Source organism: Ailuropoda melanoleuca, chromosome 1 (assembly GCF_002007445.2).
Source record: "Ailuropoda melanoleuca isolate Jingjing chromosome 1, ASM200744v2, whole genome shotgun sequence".
Taxonomy (NCBI): domain Eukaryota; kingdom Metazoa; phylum Chordata; class Mammalia; order Carnivora; family Ursidae; genus Ailuropoda; species Ailuropoda melanoleuca.
The window spans coordinates 3,046,701-3,066,690 of record NC_048218.1 but is presented as its reverse complement, the minus strand read 5'-3'; the positions used below and the strand labels follow the sequence as shown (position 1 = coordinate 3,066,690).

The window sequence follows — 19,990 nt, the reverse complement described above, 5'->3', positions numbered from 1 at the left end:
TTAGAACAGACGCAGAGCGACAGGGCCTTCATCAGCATTCCCGTCCATTCTGCTGTCCACTTAAAATAAGACGACATATTGTGAGCTCTGGATCACCAGCCTCCCTCACCGCTTAGCAGGAGACCTGTGGTTACCTGGGCCTCCCTCCACCCAGGCCCCCAGCCCGCGGCATCTGTAAAAGAAGGTCAGAGGAAACAGCAGGGCAAAGACACCAAATGGGGTCCTGTTGCCGCTTGTCCCTGGCACCTCCTGTTTACTATAACCTAACCCTCCCTTCCCTCAATACATGTAGATAAGAGCTGGCTTTAAAAAACCGCAATAATAGTAATTTATAAAAACTTGTATTCCTGATCAGCTCCGTATCCTCAGAACCCGGTACATAGTCAGAACTTAGTAATTATTTCTTCAGTGATTTAATAGAGTGTCCTACAGTTCGTAATTCTAAATACAGCAATATATACAACATACATATTTCTCACTCTGTATCTAACAGGCCAACATTTACTAAGGGCTTATCGTGGGCCACACACTGTTCTAAGCAAGACACAGGTGAATACGTGTGGATTCTTCCCCACGGAATTTCCACAACGCCAGGGGGTGAGCATTCTTATTACCCCCGCCGCGCAGACGAGACTGCGGCAGAGCAAGCTACGTCACTTCCCATGATCGAGGTCAACTACCCTGTCCGAGCCTTCTGTTACAGACTGAATGTATGCATCCCCCCACAATTTGTAAGTCAAAACCTAACCCCCCAGGCGACGGCATTAGGAGGTGGGGCCTTTGGTGGTGGTTAGGTCATGAGAGGGGAGCCCCGATGCTGGCATCAGCGTCCTTATGAAAGAGACCTCAAGAGCGCCCTCGCCCTTCCCCCAGGTGAGGACCCCACGAGAAGCCACCAGCTGTGAAGCAGGAAGGGGCCTTCCCGACGCCAAATCTGCCGGCACCTTGATCTTGGACTCCCAGCCTCCAGAAGTATGAGGACCATGTGTGTGCTGTGGTGGGCTGCCCAGTCCGTGGGACTCTGTCAGAGCAGCCTGAACGGACTCATAACTTCCAACATCTCCGTATTTTCTCATTTTCCCACCGCGGACCTGCATTTCTCATCCAACCCTTAAATGATCGTTTAAGAAGCACAAACAAAACAATACCACATTGGCAAGGATGTGGAGTGGATGGAACCACCACACGCAGGGTCGTAAAATGATATACCGTTGTGGAAAACTGGCAGTTCTGAATAGTTACAAACGCACTGATGACCCAGCAATCCTGCCCCTGGACGCTTACCCAAAACACCCACGGGTCCACAAAAAGGCTCATGCAGACGTGCCACAAAAAGTGACAACAAACCCCACGTCCCTACAAAGCCAAATGGTGGCACAGTCACAAAAAGGGAGACACGCAATTAAAGTGAACAAGGTGCTCACACACACAATAGCACGGATGAGTCTTGAAACATCATGCAGAGCCCAAGAAGCAGACACAAGAGACCACGTAGCGCCTCATTCCGCTTACAGGAAGTTCCAGAAGCGGCGAACTAAGCCATGCTGACGGAAATCGCACAAGAGCTGCCGATGGGTGTGCAGGGCCCAGGCACATGCATATATGTTATTACGTACAATGTATGTATGCGGCAATGTTTAAATATTCGTTTCCTCTGTTTTTTTGCATGGGATCCCTTGACTGTATATAGAATTTGATTTAAAAATATATTACAAAATTCACGCGCCCAACAGAGGCATCGTGGCTCACAGGACAAACCTAGAACACAGAGCAGAGAGGGTCGCTGTCCCAGGAGAGCAGCATCTCTCCTTGCCCTTCACTGGAGAATGCGCTGTCCCTGCTAATTTCCCATCCCCCGCTGTGAGACCAGGGCTGTCACTCACAGTGCAGCTGTCACTCACAGTGCAGCGAATCTCTGCAACCTGCCCACATGGGGACAAGTTAGGTCTTCCTGCCTCTGAGCTCCCTAAGGCCACCTGTCTCATGCTGGCCCACGACTCGGACGCTGTGCCATCTGTCATGCCGCCATGAATACTGGCATCCAACGGCTCTCACACGCTTAGCGGATGGGGACCACAAATGCAGATGGGAAGGGTAATTCGTTTTCTGGCTCTGTTGGATTTACTGTTGAGGGTTTTCTGTAGGACAATGTCCTCCAGTCACGTCCGCTCCTGGACTCCCCAGGTGATCACTGCAATCCCAGGACTCTCAATGTTGCCCATGTCCCTGCCTTCCATGCTGCCAGTGACGGGGCAGGCAAGGGGACAAGAGAGGGCTGGGCGTGGAACGAGAAAGGACATCCCATTGGAATATGAAGGTCTGTCCCTTTTCCCACAGGGTGAGTGTGACATCTCCTTGATGGAGGCCAGAAAAGACAAAGGTTGTTGGTGTGGGTGCAAGGGTGCGGCCACTCTCAGGAACGTCTGCCAAGCGGCGTGGAGTCTGCGAAGGAGACGGGGTAACTGTCCTGGAGACAGCCACGGGGCACACAGGGCAAAGGACAGCCGCCACCACCCCACCACCTTCGGGTGCTTTCCGTGGGAGGTGGGACAGCGTTAGAACACAAAAGGGCTGGCAGAGGCCAGGCGCGCACGCGCGCGCGTGCACACACACACACACACACCACTCAAGTGGTGACTGAGGGACAGACCAGATGATCCTGGGAGGTCGGGGTACAGAGGGTCCATGTGCCCTGAAAGGGAAAGATGGAGATCAGCCATTCTCAAGCACCAGAAGGACTTGGAAAACCCCGAGGAAGACACCCTAACATGTGGGGCCCCTGAGGAAGGCTGCCAACATATCTTTATTCACTAAGCCTGTGGGCCTGGCCCCGGGCCAAGTGTGGTACTGCAGAAGCACCATCAGAAGCCCGGGACAGTCTCTGCGGGGTCAAAACACTCTAGTCCTTGTCCAACAGCAGCTTAGATCTCTCCACCCTGCTGCGGATGAAGGAGCCCTCACCCCAAAATGCAGCCCAGGCCAGGGAGGCAGGAAGGGAAGGGCAGCCCCTCACCCTCCCACAGACTCCCTTCCTTCGATCCCCTCTCTCTACCTCATCGATTGCTCCCCTGCCTGTTCATTCCCACGAACAGGCCAAGCACGGGCCATGTTTAAAACAGCATTCCCACTGGGATGCGTGGCTGCCTCGGTCGGTGGAGTGTGGTGTGACTCTTGATCTCAGGGTCGTGAGTTCAAGCCCCACATTGGGTGTAGAGATTATATAAACATAAAATCTTAAAAAAAAACTTTTTTTTTTTAAATAAATAGTGCTCCCACTAATGTCCTCTCCCTGTTCAAGGACCCAGGCTAGGCTCCCACCCTGCACCATCCCTTCGTAGTGGCCACGACCCCAGAGGGTGGGTACTGTAGGCCGTGTGCCCGTGGCCTGCCGACACGGTCTCAGGGAGTTATGGGAACGGGCCGAGCTCCCCAGCAGGGACGCACAGCATCGGGGGTACGTGGTGTGTGTGTGTCTGATGGGACATCGACCTTGGTCACTAGGCTAGGGTGGGGTCTGCCGGGGTTTTCCATTGCAGTTTTCCCCGTGACTAATAAACACCTTGGAGGAGAACGTGAACCTGTGCAGGAACCCTGCTGCCGCTCACTCTCTGCCCTCAGCACTGTGCCGCCGCCGGTGGTCTTGAAAGCAGCGATCACTGCTGTGGTGTTTGGGGTGACTTCGGGGCTCTGCCGCCCTACGTTCTTAGCTGGAATTCTTCTGTCAGGAGGAGCAGTCCCTCTCCACCAGGTGTTTATGTATTCGGTGATTTCTTTATGTCAGCAGGGATTTGTGGGTATTTATGTTATGCTTGTGTTATAATCCAATTCTATCATCATTCACCATCTTCAAAGCATTCCGAATCCGGCCACAGGGAGAGCCTTCAGGTGGGCTCCTGGGTGCTTTCAACAGCACCCGTCTCTTCCAAGCACTTCCTTGTCTCCTGGTTCCACGAGATGCATCTGGCATCAACCAGTTCCCAAAGGATCCCTGCTTTCACAGTATACTGGGAAACAGTGCTTAAAAGCCAGGATTTGGGTGCTGGGGGGGGGGTGCTCATTGCAAGTGGATGTTAGTGTCGCTGAGCAAAAAGGGCTCAAACCCACACATACACACACTAACCACAGCACACGCACACGTCCATAATTCTGCATGTGTGGACACGGGCACTAAAACCAGCCTCACACCGATTCCTGACTGCAGTCCAACACCGGCCAGCCTTCGCAGCCCCGCTCTTCCCTACTTGTAACTTCCTGCTCCGACAGTGAGAAACCCGGCCTCTCGTCCACTGTGCACTTACGCGTACATTTCAGCCCAGGGTGCGCACCACCCAGTACTGCTAGCCCGTCCCCAGCGTGAAAGAAACGTCCTTTCCAAGGTCCCGGATTTCCAGCTGGTCCCTTTTGTCCTCCAACTTCAGCATCCAGTCAAAATACCGTTACTCCTTGTAGGAGAGTTAGCTCATCTTTTTGCATGTCACTTCACCCACATCCCGCCTGCTTTTCACAGGCTGCCTTCATGCCTGCTCCTCCATTTCTAGTCCCCTTCTCCCCACCCCCACCAGTCCCCCACCACTCCCTTCGGCTACCGGTTCATCCTTCCTCTATTTCTTTCGCACAAATTCGCTGATGCTGTGCGTTTCCTTCGGCCGCCACCCTTGTCACAGGAAGGGAGCTTGCCGTAGACACACTTGTGCCCGCCACCCTCACATGAAACATCCTGTTAGTAACCCCTCTGCCGGTTCACAGAGACCCTCCCGCCCCACCACCGTGAGAGCTGCGCCTGATCACGGTGCGGGCACCCCGGAGTTCCCTGCACCTCTCCCCGGGGACGGCCATTTGCACGGTTTCCATCGCTGCGATGACAAGTCACGCTCACAACCTCGTGGTGTGTATTTTCACACTGGTGGGCGAGTATCTCCAGGGTGGATCCCAAGAAGCCGGGGTTTCTCAGGGAGTTTCTCAGGTCTTGCCAACTTCCCTCCAGAACTGTGATGATTTGCGCTCCCACCAGCGACATGGAGAGGGCCCGTTTCCCCAGAGCCTCGCCAACCAGGTGCTCTCACTGTATGTGCGCTTCGGGAATCCGGTGAGAAACAGTACTCCATTGTCCTTTCATCCAGCATGCCTCCAGACAGGAGCAACTCAAGATCCTTTTTCACGTTTGAAAGTCATTTTTGTATCTTTCTGTAAATTATGTCTTCATGTCTTCTTCCCACTTCACTTGGTTTTGGGTCCTATCTATCTCTCGTTTCTTTTAACAGCTCTCTAGAAGTCACAGACATCACAAAGGGAAAAAGAGACGGCTCTTCACGGCATGTGTTGCAAATATTTTTCCCACTTTGTCAGTATTTACTTTGTTTCTTCTAGTCTTTTCTGCTATGCAAAAAAATTTTTATTTGTATAGAGTCAAATTTATCAGTCCCTTTTTTTATTGTCTCTGGATTCTGAGTCATCGTTAGACTTTCCCTACATCAGTTAACAAGAAATCCATTGTGTGGTTTCATTTCTTTACTTCCTAATCGTTTGGATTTCACGCTTGTGCATAGACTGAGGTTAAATCTAATTTTTTTTTTTCCAAATGACAATCCAGCTCTCCCAACACCATTAAAAAAAAAAAAGTCCTCCTTGCCCAGTGATCTGAGACAATGCCTTGTCATACACTCAACGTCCCCATACACTGGGGCCACCTTGCAGGTTCTTCCCACTCCGCGGGTCTCTCCATACATGTGCCTGTGTCGCAGCTGTGGTTAGAGACCACATGTGCTAATGTGAGAAGAGTCAGTCCCCCTCGTTTCTCCTGCTCCTCGGGATCCTGCTTCCCCACTGTGCACTGTTATTTCTGTGTGTTTGATTTTCCACATGAATTTCACTACGTACTTGCCAACTCCTTAAAATAGCTAATATTTTTATGAGGATTACTTTAAATTGATGAAGTCAGGGCAAACATATTTATAAAGTTTAGCCATCCCATCCAAGAGCAGAGATGTCTTTCCATTTGTTCAAGTCTATTTTAGGGTCTTCAAAGACTTTTAAAATTCTCAGTATAGAGGTCTGCACACTGCTTGATTTCCTTTCTAAACAAACTCTTCTCTGTTGCTATTGTAAATGGAACTTTTCTCCATAATGTCTTCTATTTATATTGTTCATTTATGTGAATGCTATTTTTTGTTAATTTTGTATCCAGCTACCTCACTGAATTCTGCTGAGTAGATCATTGATTCACCGTCATGTCTCTGCAAATAGAAACAGCTTTACTTCTCCTGCACCAATTGTGATGCCTGTGATTGCTAACCCCCCCAGGGCAACTGTGGACAGAGGATGGGCGGGCAATCTCACCTAGTGTCTGATCTCAGTGGAAATGCCTCTGGTCTCTTCCCACAGTAAGATGCAGGCTTTAGGATGAAGGTATAATCTGTTATCAGGCCAAGAATTTATCCTTCGGAAGGCTGCACAACAATGCCAACGTGCTTGACGCCAATGAACTGCACACTTGAACACGGCAAAGCAGCCAGATTACGTGTGCACTTCACCACGATCTGTTATAAAGTATCCCTCAATTCTCATTTTCTTGAGTATTTTTATCAAGAATATTGAGTTTTGTAAAAGTCTGGTATCTATGGAGATAACTGTGAATTTTTTCCCCAGATGAGTTAATATATTATATGAATAGATTTCCTAATTTTGAACCAACCCTACATTCTGAGGATAAATCCCACTCAATCATGGGGTATTATTCTTATGCGGTGCTGGATGCTGGCTGTTAACATTTACTATGTTTGCACCGATATTCATCACTGATAACGGTATACGGCTATTTTTTTCCTTTATACTGTCTTTAGCTGGCTCAAGTANGCCACCCTCACATGAAACATCCTGTTAGTAACCCCTCTGCCGGTTCACAGAGACCCTCCCGCCCCACCACCGTGAGAGCTGCGCCTGATCACGGTGCGGGCACCCCGGAGTTCCCTGCACCTCTCCCCGGGGACGGCCATTTGCACGGTTTCCATCGCTGCGATGACAAGTCACGCTCACAACCTCGTGGTGTGTATTTTCACACTGGTGGGCGAGTATCTCCAGGGTGGATCCCAAGAAGCCGGGGTTTCTCAGGGAGTTTCTCAGGTCTTGCCAACTTCCCTCCAGAACTGTGATGATTTGCGCTCCCACCAGCGACATGGAGAGGGCCCGTTTCCCCAGAGCCTCGCCAACCAGGTGCTCTCACTGTATGTGCGCTTCGGGAATCCGGTGAGAAACAGTACTCCATTGTCCTTTCATCCAGCATGCCTCCAGACAGGAGCAACTCAAGATCCTTTTTCACGTTTGAAAGTCATTTTTGTATCTTTCTGTAAATTATGTCTTCATGTCTTCTTCCCACTTCACTTGGTTTTGGGTCCTATCTCTCGTTTCTTTTAACAGCTCTCTAGAAGTCACAGACATCACAAAGGGAAAAAGAGACGGCACTTCACGGCATGTGTTGCAAATATTTTTCCCACTTTGTCAGTATTTACTTTGTTTCTTCTAGTCTTTTCTGCTATGCAAAAAAATTTTTATTTGTATAGAGTCAAATTTATCAGTCCCTTTTTTTATTGTCTCTGGATTCTGAGTCATCGTTAGACTTTCCCTACATCAGTTAACAAGAAATCCATTGTGTGGTTTCAGTTCTTTACTTCCTAATCGTTTGGATTTCACGCTTGTGCATAGACTGAGGTTAAATCTAATTTTTTTTTTTCCAAATGACAATCCAGCTCTCCCAACACCATTAAAAAAAAAAAAGTCCTCCTTGCCCAGTGATCTGAGACAATGCCTTGTCATACACTCAACGTCCCCATACACTGGGGCCACCTTGCAGGTTCTTCCCACTCCGCGGGTCTCTCCATACATGTGCCTGTGTCGCAGCTGTGGTTAGAGACCACATGTGCTAATGTGAGAAGAGTCAGTCCCCCTCGTTTCTCCTGCTCCTCGGGATCCTGCTTCCCCACTGTGCACTGTTATTTCTGTGTGTTTGATTTTCCACATGAATTTCACTACGTACTTGCCAACTCCTTAAAATAGCTAATATTTTTATGAGGATTACTTTAAATTGATGAAGTTAGGGCAAACATATTTATAAAGTTTAGCCATCCCATCCAAGAGCAGAGATGTCTTTCCATTTGTTCAAGTCTATTTTAGGGTCTTCAAAGACTTTTAAAATTCTCAGTATAGAGGTCTGCACACTGCTTGATTTCCTTTCTAAACAAACTCTTCTCTGTTGCTATTGTAAATGGAACTTTTCTCCATAATGTCTTCTATTTATATTGTTCATTTATGTGAATGCTATTTTTTGTTAATTTTGTATCCAGCTACCTCACTGAATTCTGCTGAGTAGATCATTGATTCACCGTCATGTCTCTGCAAATAGAAACAGCTTTACTTCTCCTGCACCAATTGTGATGCCTGTGATTGCTAACCCCCCCAGGGCAACTGTGGACAGAGGATGGGCGGGCAATCTCACCTAGTGTCTGATCTCAGTGGAAATGCCTCTGGTCTCTTCCCACAGTAAGATGCAGGCTTTAGGATGAAGGTATAATCTGTTATCAGGCCAAGAATTTATCCTTCGGAAGGCTGCACAACAATGCCAACGTGCTTGACGCCAATGAACTGCACACTTGAACACGGCAAAGCAGCCAGATTACGTGTGCACTTCACCACGATCTGTTATAAAGTATCCCTCAATTCTCATTTTCTTGAGTATTTTTATCAAGAATATTGAGTTTTGTAAAAGTCTGGTATCTATGGAGATAACTGTGAATTTTTTCCCCAGATGAGTTAATATATTATATGAATAGATTTCCTAATTTTGAACCAACCCTACATTCTGAGGATAAATCCCACTCAATCATGGGGTATTATTCTTATGCGGTGCTGGATGCTGGCTGCTAACATTTACTATGTTTGCACCGATATTCATCACTGATAACGGTATACGGCTATTTTTTTCCTTTATACTGTCTTTAGCTGGCTCAAGTATCCAAGTACACTTGCTTCCTAAAAAGAATTAGGAAGTTTTCCTTCCTTTTCAACCCTGGAATATTCTATGACACACTAGGGTAATCTGGTCTTGAAGTCTGGTAGAATTCCCTTACCATGATCTGGGCCTGTGGTTTTTCTGGGATGGCTCCTTAATAACTCTACCAGTGTGGATACTTATATTTAACATCTTGCTATTCACGGTGTACGCAGTGACCCACTTTCCAACAAACACCTACTTACATCTGTGGTACTGGCTTTACAGACCTGTGGATATTTCACTGTTAGGTTCAAAGCAAGTTTCACACCAGGAATCAACTGCTGAAATACAGGGACCCTGGGCATGCAGCGCTGCAAGGACTGTGAGCACACTGCCATAGGGACTGTGAGCGACTCGTACTATTGGGACCGTGAGCGCCTTGTACTATAGGGNCGAGCACGCTGAGCCATAGGGACCATGAGTGACTTGTACTATAGGGACCGTGAACACCTTGTACTATAGCGACCGTGAGCACCTTGTACTATAGGGACCGTGAGCACCTTGTACTATAGGGACCGTGAGCACGCTGAGCCATAGGGACCGTGAGTGACTGGTACTATAGGGACCATGAGCACACTGTGCCATAGGGACCGTGAGCACCTGGTACTATAGGGACCGTGAGCACACTGAGCCATAGGGACCGTGAGCGCCTGGTACTATAGGGACCGTGAGCACACTGAGCCATAGGGACCGTGAGCGCCTGGTACTATAGGGACCGTGAGCACACTGTGCCATAGGGACCGTGAGCACCTGATATTATAGGGACCGTGAGCACGCTGAGCCATAGGGACCGTGAGCGCCTGGTACTATAGGGACCATGAGCACGCTGAGCCATAGGGACCGTGAGCGCCTTGTACTATAGGGACCGTGAGCACACTGTGCTATAGGGACCGTGAGCACCTGGTACTATAGGGACCGTGAGTGACTTGTACTATAGGGGCCATGAGCACGCTGAGCCATAGGGACCGTGAGCACACTGTGCTATAGGGACCGTGAGCACCTGGTACTATAGGGACCGTGAGTGACTTGTACTATAGGGACCATGAGCACGCTGAGCCATAGGGACCGTGAGCACCTGGTACTATAGGGACCGTGACTTGTACTATAGGGACCATGAGCACGCTGAGCCATAGGCACCGTGAGTGACTTGTACTATAGGGACTGTGAGCACACTGTGCCATAGGGACCGTGAGTGACTAGTACTATAGGGACCGTGAACACACTGTGCCATAGGGACCGTGAGCGCCTTGTGCTATAGGGACCGTGAGCACACTGAGCCATAGGGACCATGAGCACCTGGTACTATAGGGACCGTGAGCACACTGTGCTATAGGGACCGTGAGCACCTGGTACTATAGGGACCGTGAGCGACTTGTACTATAGGGACCATGAGCACGCTGAGCCATAGGGACCGTGAGCGCCTTGTACTATAGGGACCGTGAGCACGCTGAGCCATAGGGATCGTGAGCGCCTTGTACTATAGGGACCATGAGCACACTGTGCCATAGGGACTGTGAGCGACTCGTACTATTGGGACCGTGAGTGACTTGTACTATAGGGACCATGAGCACGCTGAGCCATAGGGACTGTGAGCACACTGTGCTATCGGGACCGTGAGCACCTGGTACTATAGGGACCGTGAGTGACTTGTACTATAGAGACCATGAGACCATGAGCACGCTGAGCCATAGGGACCGTGAGCGCCTTGTACTATAGGGACCGTGAGCACGCTGAGCCATAGGGACCGTGAGCGCCTTGTACTATAGGGACCGTGAGCACGCTGAGCCATAGGGACCGTGAGCGCCTTGTACTATAGGGACCGTGAGCACACTGAGCCATAGGGACCGTGAGTGACTTGTACTATAGGGACCATGAGCATGCTGAGCTATAGGGACTGTGAGCGCCTGGTACTATAGGGACCGTGAGCGCCTTGTACTATAGGGACCGTGAGCACGCTGAGCCATAGGGACCGTGAGCGCCTTGTACTATAGGGACCATGAGCACACTGTGCCATAGGGACCGTGAGCACCTGGTACTATAGGGACCGTGAGCACACTGTGCTATAGAGACTATAGGGACCGTGAGTGCGTTGCACTATAGGGACTGTGAGCATAAGCCAGACTCAATCTGGGAAGTCTAACTGGGCACAAGGCCAGCATGTGGCGACCTGCTACTTCTGCTCTTAGGGTCAGATTCAGAAAGCAGGAGAACTGAGGCAAACAATCACATGACCTTAAGTGAAGGACAGCGTCTTCCTTGTTTGCTTTGTAAAACAAGCCACTTGTGCTGAGAGCATGAAGCAGCACTTTGCGCTGGTTCCTAGAAACCCCTTCATTTTCTTTCATCAGCATATTTCACACAAGGAGCAGAGGCTCTGCGCCAGGTCACCTGTGATGTAGGCTTCCCGCTCTGACGGTGTCCCCAGCTGACGGTCTGTATGCCGGCTCCTCAGGGAGCACGGACCTCTGATGACTGGCCCTGGGACCGCAGGCTCTCAGGAGCGTCTCCTTTGTCGTCACTGTCTCTGCGCACACTGACGCACGCGAGCCACCCGGCGGGACACACGGGTGCAGGTCCCTGCCCCTGCAGACCTGCCAGGACCCCTTGAGGGCGCTTCCCCTCCAGACATCTTCCCTCTCCCAGCAAGCCAGGAAAACAACAAAAACCCGAGGAACCATGAAAACAGCTTTATCATTCTAGTTCTCGCATTTCTTCATCACGAAATTGGAAGCAGCAAAGCAAAACGCCAAATGTAGGGCTTGCAATTTTCTGCTTCAANATGAGCGCCTGGTACTATAGGGACCGTGAGCATGCTGAGCCATAGGGACCATGAGCGCCTTGTACTATAGGGACCGTGAGCATGCTGAGCCATAGGGACCGTGAGTGACTTGTACTATAGGGACCGCGAGTACCTGGTACTATAGGGACCATGAGCACACTGTGCCATAGGGACCGTGAGCGCCTGGTACTATAGGGACCGTGAGCACACTGTGCCATAGGGACCGTGAGTGACTTGTACTATAGGGACCATGAGCATGCTGAGCTATAGGGACTGTGAGCGCCTGGTACTATAGGGACCGTGAGCGCCTTGTACTATAGGGACCATGAGCACACTGTGCCATAGGGACTGTGAGCGACTCGTACTATTGGGACCGTGAGCGCCTTGTACTATAGGGACCGTGAGCACGCTGAGCCATAGGGACCGTGAGCGCCTTGTACTATAGGGACCGTGAGNGCTGGCAAACCCCACTGAAAATCCTAGAAAGTGCCACTCTGCTTCCATTTCACAGTAAAAAGCCAGGCTTGGGGGGAAAAACGGAACGTCTGCCATGGAATCAGTCTTTGCGCACGCTGGCCTCCCTTCGGCTTCCCATCCCCACACGGTGGTAGGGGTGCTGGTTCTGCCCTCCGTCCCACACTACCGTCTCCCCTTCCTAAACAGACTCTTTCAAAGGTACAGAGTGGAGGAGACCTTTCTGAACACAGTACAACACCCATAAATCATAAACAAAAAGATGGATAAATTTGGCTACAGAAAAAAAAATCTGTACTAAAAAGCAAACAACATTTACAAAGCCAAAAGCCAAAAGGAACGGCACCTGAGTGGCTCAGTCGGTGAAGCATCTGCCTTTAAGCTCAGGTCATGATCCCCGGGTCCTGGGATCAAGCCCTGCATGGGGCTCCCTTCTCAGCGGGGAGCTTACTTCTCCCGCCCCCTCTGCCTGCTGCTCCCCCTGCTTGTGCTCGCTCTCTGTCAAATAAATAAAATCTTTAAAAAAAACAAAAAGCCAAAGGACAACTGGAAAAAATTTGCAATCCATACAATAGATGAAAAGGCTAGAAAGCTCACTTTCAAATAAGTCCCCCACTCTCCCCAAAATACACGGAAGAACAACTGGGCAAAGATTATTCACAGACGGCTCAAAGAAAGACGCTCTACACCTCACTTACCACCAAATCAATGTAAACTAAAACTGCAATAAAGACTTCTGCCTCTAGGGGCGCCTGGGTGGCGCCGTCGTTAAGCGTCTGCCTTCGGCTCAGGGCGTGATCCGGGCGGGCGTTCTGGGATCGAGCCCCACATCAGGTTCCTCTGCCGGGAGCCTGCTTCTTCCTCTCCCACTCCCCCTGCTTGTGTTCCCTCTCTCGCTGGCTGTCTCTATCTCTGTCAAATAAATAAATAAAATCTTTAAAAAAAAAAAAAAGACTTCTGCCTCTAACCACAAGGAGCACGACGGCCCTGAATCACCGCCCTCCCGTCATAAGCAGCTGGAAGAGCGTGGGTCAGTGCTTCCTACAAAAGGTCACATCCTCTAGGGTCTGCTCCTGGAAGTAACCCGAGTGCCGCACAGGAAGAGCGACGGCCTCCCAAGTCGAGGTGGAGACTGGAACTCAGGCAGGGCAGCTTGAATCTGGGCCAGAGCACCTGAGGGGGGGGTCCTCACACATGGCTGCACCCCCACGAGGCCAAGGAAAGTGGGTTTTGATGAAGAACAATCCCCAGACCCAGGAATCACGTGCGTCCCCTCTGGCCAGTGCACGGACTTCACTGAACTCGCAGGGTGTCCAACAGGGACACCAGGTGGACGGCACCTCAGAGGTGGGACTGGCTCCATCCACAGCGTGCCTGCCTGCCTGCCAGAGCAGATGAACTGTTCTTTAAAGGAATGGAATATAGCAAATCTCAGCACTCTGCCATGAAGACACCACGGCATCAGGCAGTCAATCAGAAACTTTCTAGACACACTCAGTCGCTCTATGTGTCCTACAAGCAGAGGATAAACAGTCAACAGAAGCAGACCCCAAAGCGACAAACACAAAGGAATTAGCAGAAAAGGAAAACAATTATTCTAAAGGGGCTCCAAATGTTCAAGGAATCTTTTTTTTTAATGAGCGCGAGTAGAGAAAAAATGGAAATCTTTTAAAAAGCAAAATTAAAAAAATAAATTAAAAGATAATAAAAAGCAAAAGCAAACTTACAAAGATGAAAATTACAGTATCTTTTTTCTTTTGTTTTAAGGGTTTTATTTTTAAGCGTTCTCTACACCCAACATGGGGCTCGAACTCACAACCCCAAGATCAATAGTCAAACGCTCCACCGGCTGAGCCAGCTGGGCGCTTGTGAAAATTAACAGTATCTGATACAGAAAATACTCGGCTTTGGATTAACAGCAGCTGAGATGCCACAGAGGAAAAGAGCAGGGAACCTGAAGGCGCAGAAGCAGAATGTACCCAAAACGCGGCACAAAGAGGAGACAGCCTGAAGGAGAGGAGCTGAGGCTCGCCGACTAGGGCGTGTCCACACTGAACAGCCCGAAACACAGGAAGCCAAACTGCACACGACACGAGGTGGGGAAAGGGAGATATGTGAAGAGTAAGAGCTAGAATTCCAAATTTGATAAAAACTGCAAATCCACGGGTCTAACAAAGTCAACCAGCCGTAAACAGGATAAACATACACACACCCCAAATCTAATCATAATCAAATTACAGAAAACCACTGATGAAAAAAAAAAAAAGAACCTTAAAAGAAGCCAGGAAAAAAAAGCGATGCATTTTCATTTATCTTGGAAAAAGAAGAATGTGTATCAGTCAAGGGGTAGAAACCACACAAATAATCTGAAGAAGGAAAAAATCTAAGATGAAGACCTACTGACCAGTAACGGTGTTAGCCACCGAAAGGTAAACCGACTGCTGAGAAGAGAGGAGTGTGCGGTCTGGGAGCGGCCGCCACCCCCAGAGGGTCCTCGACGGAACAAACCCGGAGAAGCACTGGACCTCGGTGAGAGTCCTAGCATCCCACCAAGGCCATCATGCCAAGACGCAAAAAAGGACTGCAGAGAGTCCAGCAGCAGGGTCACAGAGCCAGGCAAAGCAGGACGCCCAGGCCCTGGGGGTGCCGCGTCAGTAACTGGCACAGAGGGAAACAGACCCCCAGAGGAACTGTCAGGCCGGGAGACACGACGGGAACTGGTAACGAAACCAAGTTTTTTTACACTCTCCACCTCGAACCATACCCAGGGTAAGTACCTGTCCACAGTGAAGGCCCAGGAAGCAGTCACCAGCCCTCCCAATACATGGTGCTGGGCAGGCAGACATCCATAAAAGTGAACTCATAACGGGTCAGATACTTAAAGGGAGAATGCAAAATTATGAAACTTTTACAAGACTCCCAGGAGAAAACTTCGAGGATCTAAGTCTCAGCAGAATTCTTAGACTTGATACCAAAAGCACCACCCACCAAAGGAAAAACAGACCAACTGGATCCCAACAAATCTCAACGCGTGTGCTCTGCTGCAGACCCTGCGTGAAGATGAAAAGACCAATCACACGGCAGGAGGTGTTCGCAAACCACGTATCTGGCAAAGAACTTTATACTAAAGGGCTCTTGCAACTCAGTAATAAAACAGTCCATTAGAAAATGACAGCTGAGGGCGGTAAGGAGGGCACATGACAGGATGAGCACTGCGTGTTACATGCAGCTGATGAATCACTAAACTCTACCCTGAAACCAGAAATACACGGTATGTTAACTCAACTGAATTTAAATTAAAAATTTTTCAAAAGAGGGGTGCCTGGGTAGCTCAGTCGTTAAGCGTCTGCCTTCGGCTCAGGGCGTGATCCCGACGTTCTGGGATCGAGCCCCACATCGGGCTCCTCTGCTACGAGCCTGCTTCTTCCTCTCCCACTCCCCCTGCTTGTGTTCCCTCTCTCGCTGGCTGTCTCTATCTCTGTCAAATAAATAAATAAAATCTTCAAAAAAAAAATTTTTTTTTAAAAGAAAGAAAAAGAAAATGACACAAGCCGCGAACAGACATCTCGCCGAGGACGCACAGACGGCACTCGAGCTCGTCCACGACGGTCGCCATCGCCGCCATCAACGAACTGAAAACTGGAGCCACAGTGAGATAACACGACATACCCGTCAGACAGCTAAAATGAGAAACAGGGACACACCAAACGCTGGCCGGAGGGACATAAAACGGTGCAGCCACCGGGGGCAACAGCGTGGCGCTGACAAGGCCACACATGCTTCAGACAACCCTTGGTTACACACCGGGGCTGCATCCCAGTGAGATGAAAACACGCTCACGCCCACACCCCAGACAAAGATTCACAGCAGCCTTAGGGGCAACAGTGCCACGCGGAAGGTGCCTGTGCCTGTGGGCCAGCGCGACTGCAGGTGCTGGGACGGACGACAAGCTCACGCCCGCGGCAGGACTCCCCACTGCCACTGAGCGCACAGACTGGGGACAAGTCGCAACTGGCGCGGGTCTTCAGGGAATAGCACTGCGGGGAAGCAGCCCATCTCAAAAGCTTGCACACTGTCCGGTCCCACCTACCCCGCATTCCTGAGGAGCGGACGATGGACACGGACGCCAGCTCAGTGGTTGCCGGCAGTGGGGCAGGGCAGGCGGGAGGCAAGACAGCAGGCCACGCGAGGGACCCGGGTGATGGGAACGTCGGTGCTGCACCCGGACCACAGTGTGCGCACGAATCCGGACGTGAGCAAATGCTGCAGAGGACGTGCACCGCTCACAGATGCGTGTGTGCAGAACCGAGGAAACGTGGGTAGGGATGTGAAGCCGTGTGCACGGCCACCGCTGCAGTGACACACTCAGCCCCCCTTGGGGGCAACGGTGAAGGAAGACGGGACCTCCTGGATTTTTTAATCGAACAGCTGCACGTGAATACACAATTATCTCAAGATAAAAAGATTTTTAGGGGCACCTGGGTGGCACAGCGGTTAAGCGTCTGCCTTCGGCTCAGGTCATGATCCCGGCATTGTGGGATCGAGCCCCACATCGGGCTCCTCCGCTGGGAGCCTGCTTCTTCCTCTCCCACTCCCCCTGCTTGTGTTCCCTCTCTCACTGGCTGTCTCTATCTCTGTCGAATAAATAAAAATCTTTAGGAAAAAACAAAAAAGATTTTTAAAGCTGAGGTGAGGGGCCTGGGTGGCTCAGTCAGTTGCGTGTCTGCCTTCGGCTCAGGTCATGACCCCATGGTCCTGGAATGGAGCCCCGTGTCGGGATCCCTGCTCAGCCGGGGAGCCTGCTTCTCCCCTGCCTCTGCCCCTCCCCGTGCTTGTGCTCACTCGCACTCTCTCAAATAAAACAAACTTTAAAAAAATAAAAATAAATAAAAAAAAAAATAAAGCTGAGGTGAGACGGAGTTGGTTTTCTTTTTTTTTTTCCCAAGGACTCCTTAGCAGGTGAGCTATGGTAAGCTAGATCTACACAAAGGAATGGACGGCACTGGAAATAGCAAACGTGTAGGAAAATGTTACCTTTTTCTCGTTTTCAATCTCTTGAGAACATTGCCGTCCAGCAGCACTTCCTGCGACGGTAGAAACAGGCTCTCCCAGTGCAGCCCAACGTGGTGGCGGCCTGCCACACCTGCTGCTGAGCACGGGGAACACGACTAGTGGGACTCAGGAAGGGAATTTCAATTAAATAGCCCCACGTGAGCCCACCTGCTGTAGGGGACAGGACAGGTATAAAGCAAAAACAATTACAACGTACTGCAGATTTTACACATAAATGGAGTAAGTGTGTGACGATGGTCTCGGGGTACCTGAGACACGTCCCGGTCTGTGATGCCCTGGGAGGACCCCAGGGCTCAGCCCGTCACCACACTCACGGCTGGGATTGACTACAGAGAAAGGACAGAGCACAGTGAGCACAGGGAAAAGGCACATAAGTGAAGTCCGGGGACACGCGGCACAGCTGCCGAGAGTCCTTTCCCAGTGGACACGTGACGCGCTTTGTGCCAACAGAGAGTGGTGACAAGTGTGACATGTCGTGGCCAGAGATGCATGTAAGACCCGGCACCCAGCATTTTCACCAGGCCTCTGCCTGCCATGCACAACAACTGCAGACTGCCAGAAGAAAACAGGTGCTTTACACCCGTGCCGTCCCAAACTGCACAGAACACGCTGTCTGGGCAGCCGGGGCCTGTGAGCTACTCCCTGGTCAGGGGGAGTCTCCCCCCAGTCCGGGCAACCGCCTACCAGGCCAGTTCCTGGATGCCGGCCGAGGGTCACACTGGCCAGATGGCCGAAGGTCGTGGTGCTGGGCCTGCCACGTCGCCTCCTGCCACAGAACTGGACAGCGCGAGAACAGGAGAGAACGTGGCACAAAGTCTTCATCACAAGGCTCTCCTGCTATGCGTGAAGTGGTACGGTATCATTCAAAGGCAGGCCGTGAGAAGTGAAAGCTGCATATTTAAACACTAATCACGAAAAAAAGAAAACAGATCTATAGTTAATAAACCAAAGAGTACAATAAAACAGGATATTAAAGAACTATTCGATTCATACCAGAAGCAGCTGGGAAAGAGGGAGAAGGTAACAAAATGCACGGGACAAGGAGAAAGCAAGTGACAAGATGACCAGCAGACCCCACAGCAGTGAAGGTTAACTACACATAAATGGCCTATGTCTCTCGGAATACCACCAGCCACCAAGCGTTGAGACGGGGCTCATCAAAGCTGGAAGGGTACTAGCGCATGAAATACACACCAGATTTCCAACAATTAAGATTAAAAATAGAAAGTAAAATAGTTCATGAGTAATCATATAGAGCCCATGTTGCTGTATTCGGTGAAATAAACTATATTCTCAAAATTAATTTCACCTGCTTTTTAGAAACTGCTCAAGGTGACTACTGGAAATTTCTAAATTACGTATGTGGCTCAGGTCATATTTGCACTGAAATCAAGTATTCTGGACATGAAAACATGTTGTCTGCAACAAACCCACTTTAAGATTTTATTTATTTATTCGAGAGAGAGAGAGTGTGTGTGTGAGAGAGCAAGACAGAGAGAGAGCACAAGCAGGAGAGAGGGGCAAAGGGAGAGGGAGAAGCAGGCTCCTCACTGAGCAGGGAGTCCAGGACCCCCAGGTCATGATCTGAGCAGAAGCCACACGTTTACCCGACTGAGCTACCCAGGCACCACAACAAACCCACTTTAAACATAAATCCACACGTCTGAGAAAAGCAAAGGGGTGGGAGAGAGATCCCAGCAACACTCACTGAAGAAACACGCAGCGTCTGTGTCAGCATCAAGCATCCACACCTGAGAACAAGACAGACCTAGGGATGAAAAGGGACATGTCACAACTGTCAAGGGGTCATTCAACAAGATGACATCACATTCCTCAGTGAGGAGGCACTTATGTCAGAATTTTCAAATATACGATGCAAAATCTAGTAGGATACAGAAAACTAGACAATCCCACACTTACATTTGAACGCGGATTTCAGTTATCAATAGAAAAGCACAAAAATCAGGAGGAGGACAGTGTTCTCCCAGCTGAGGACACCACGGCCATCGCCAACTGGATCCCACCAGGCACCAGAGCACGGTCCGGCCGACAACTACAGAACACGTGCTCTTGTCAGGTACGGGTGAGATGACCACCGCGCCACAGGGCACACAGGCTCAACGAATCTAAGAGGGATGAAATCAGAGCATATCCCGAGACCCCTGAAGGGCGGGATCCAAGCGTTTCTTTAAGGTGCCCTTGCCGAGAACAAGATCAAATTTACGTCTGGACATGAGGCGGGCGGCTTCACCGGCTCCCACGGCCTAGACCGTAACTCCCAAGTTTGTGCCTTGGAAAGACGGAACAACCCAAATGCCGGGCGTTGAGAACGCGCCGAACGTTACCATCTGCAGTGGGGGAGGGGGGGTTTGAAGTCACAAGGTCGGGCAGTACCATCTAAGTGGAACATGTGCAGAACTATGAGCCAGCAGTTCTCCTGAGTATACACCTAACAGAAATGTTTACATATATTCCNGAACAGCTGCACGTGAATACACAATTATCTCAAGATAAAAAGATTTTTAGGGGCGCCTGGGTGGCACAGCGGTTAAGCGTCTGCCTTCGGCTCAGGGCGTGATCCCGGCATTGTGGGATCGAGCCCCACAACGGGCTCCTCCGCT

General features: G+C 50.2%; 1 long non-coding RNA gene across 3 annotated transcripts in view; it reads right to left on the bottom strand.

The window, feature by feature from the left end:
* The window catches only part of LOC109490117, a 38,913-nt gene extending 19,114 nt beyond the window's left edge, over positions 1 to 19,799 (bottom strand). The window contains exons 1-5 of one of the 3 annotated variants that reach the window (XR_004623621.1): positions 19,290 to 19,799; positions 19,078 to 19,137; positions 18,054 to 18,274; positions 17,331 to 17,445; positions 2,651 to 2,692 (exon numbers count right to left, since the gene is read on the bottom strand). This is a non-coding gene — a long non-coding RNA (uncharacterized LOC109490117). Of the gene's footprint in view, positions 1 to 2,650; positions 2,693 to 17,330; positions 17,696 to 18,053; positions 18,275 to 19,077; positions 19,138 to 19,289 lie in introns of all 3 variants that reach the window. The other 2 variants (XR_004623620.1, XR_004623618.1) reach the window with 2 other exon arrangements.
* Positions 19,800 to 19,990: the final 191 nt, after the last annotated feature.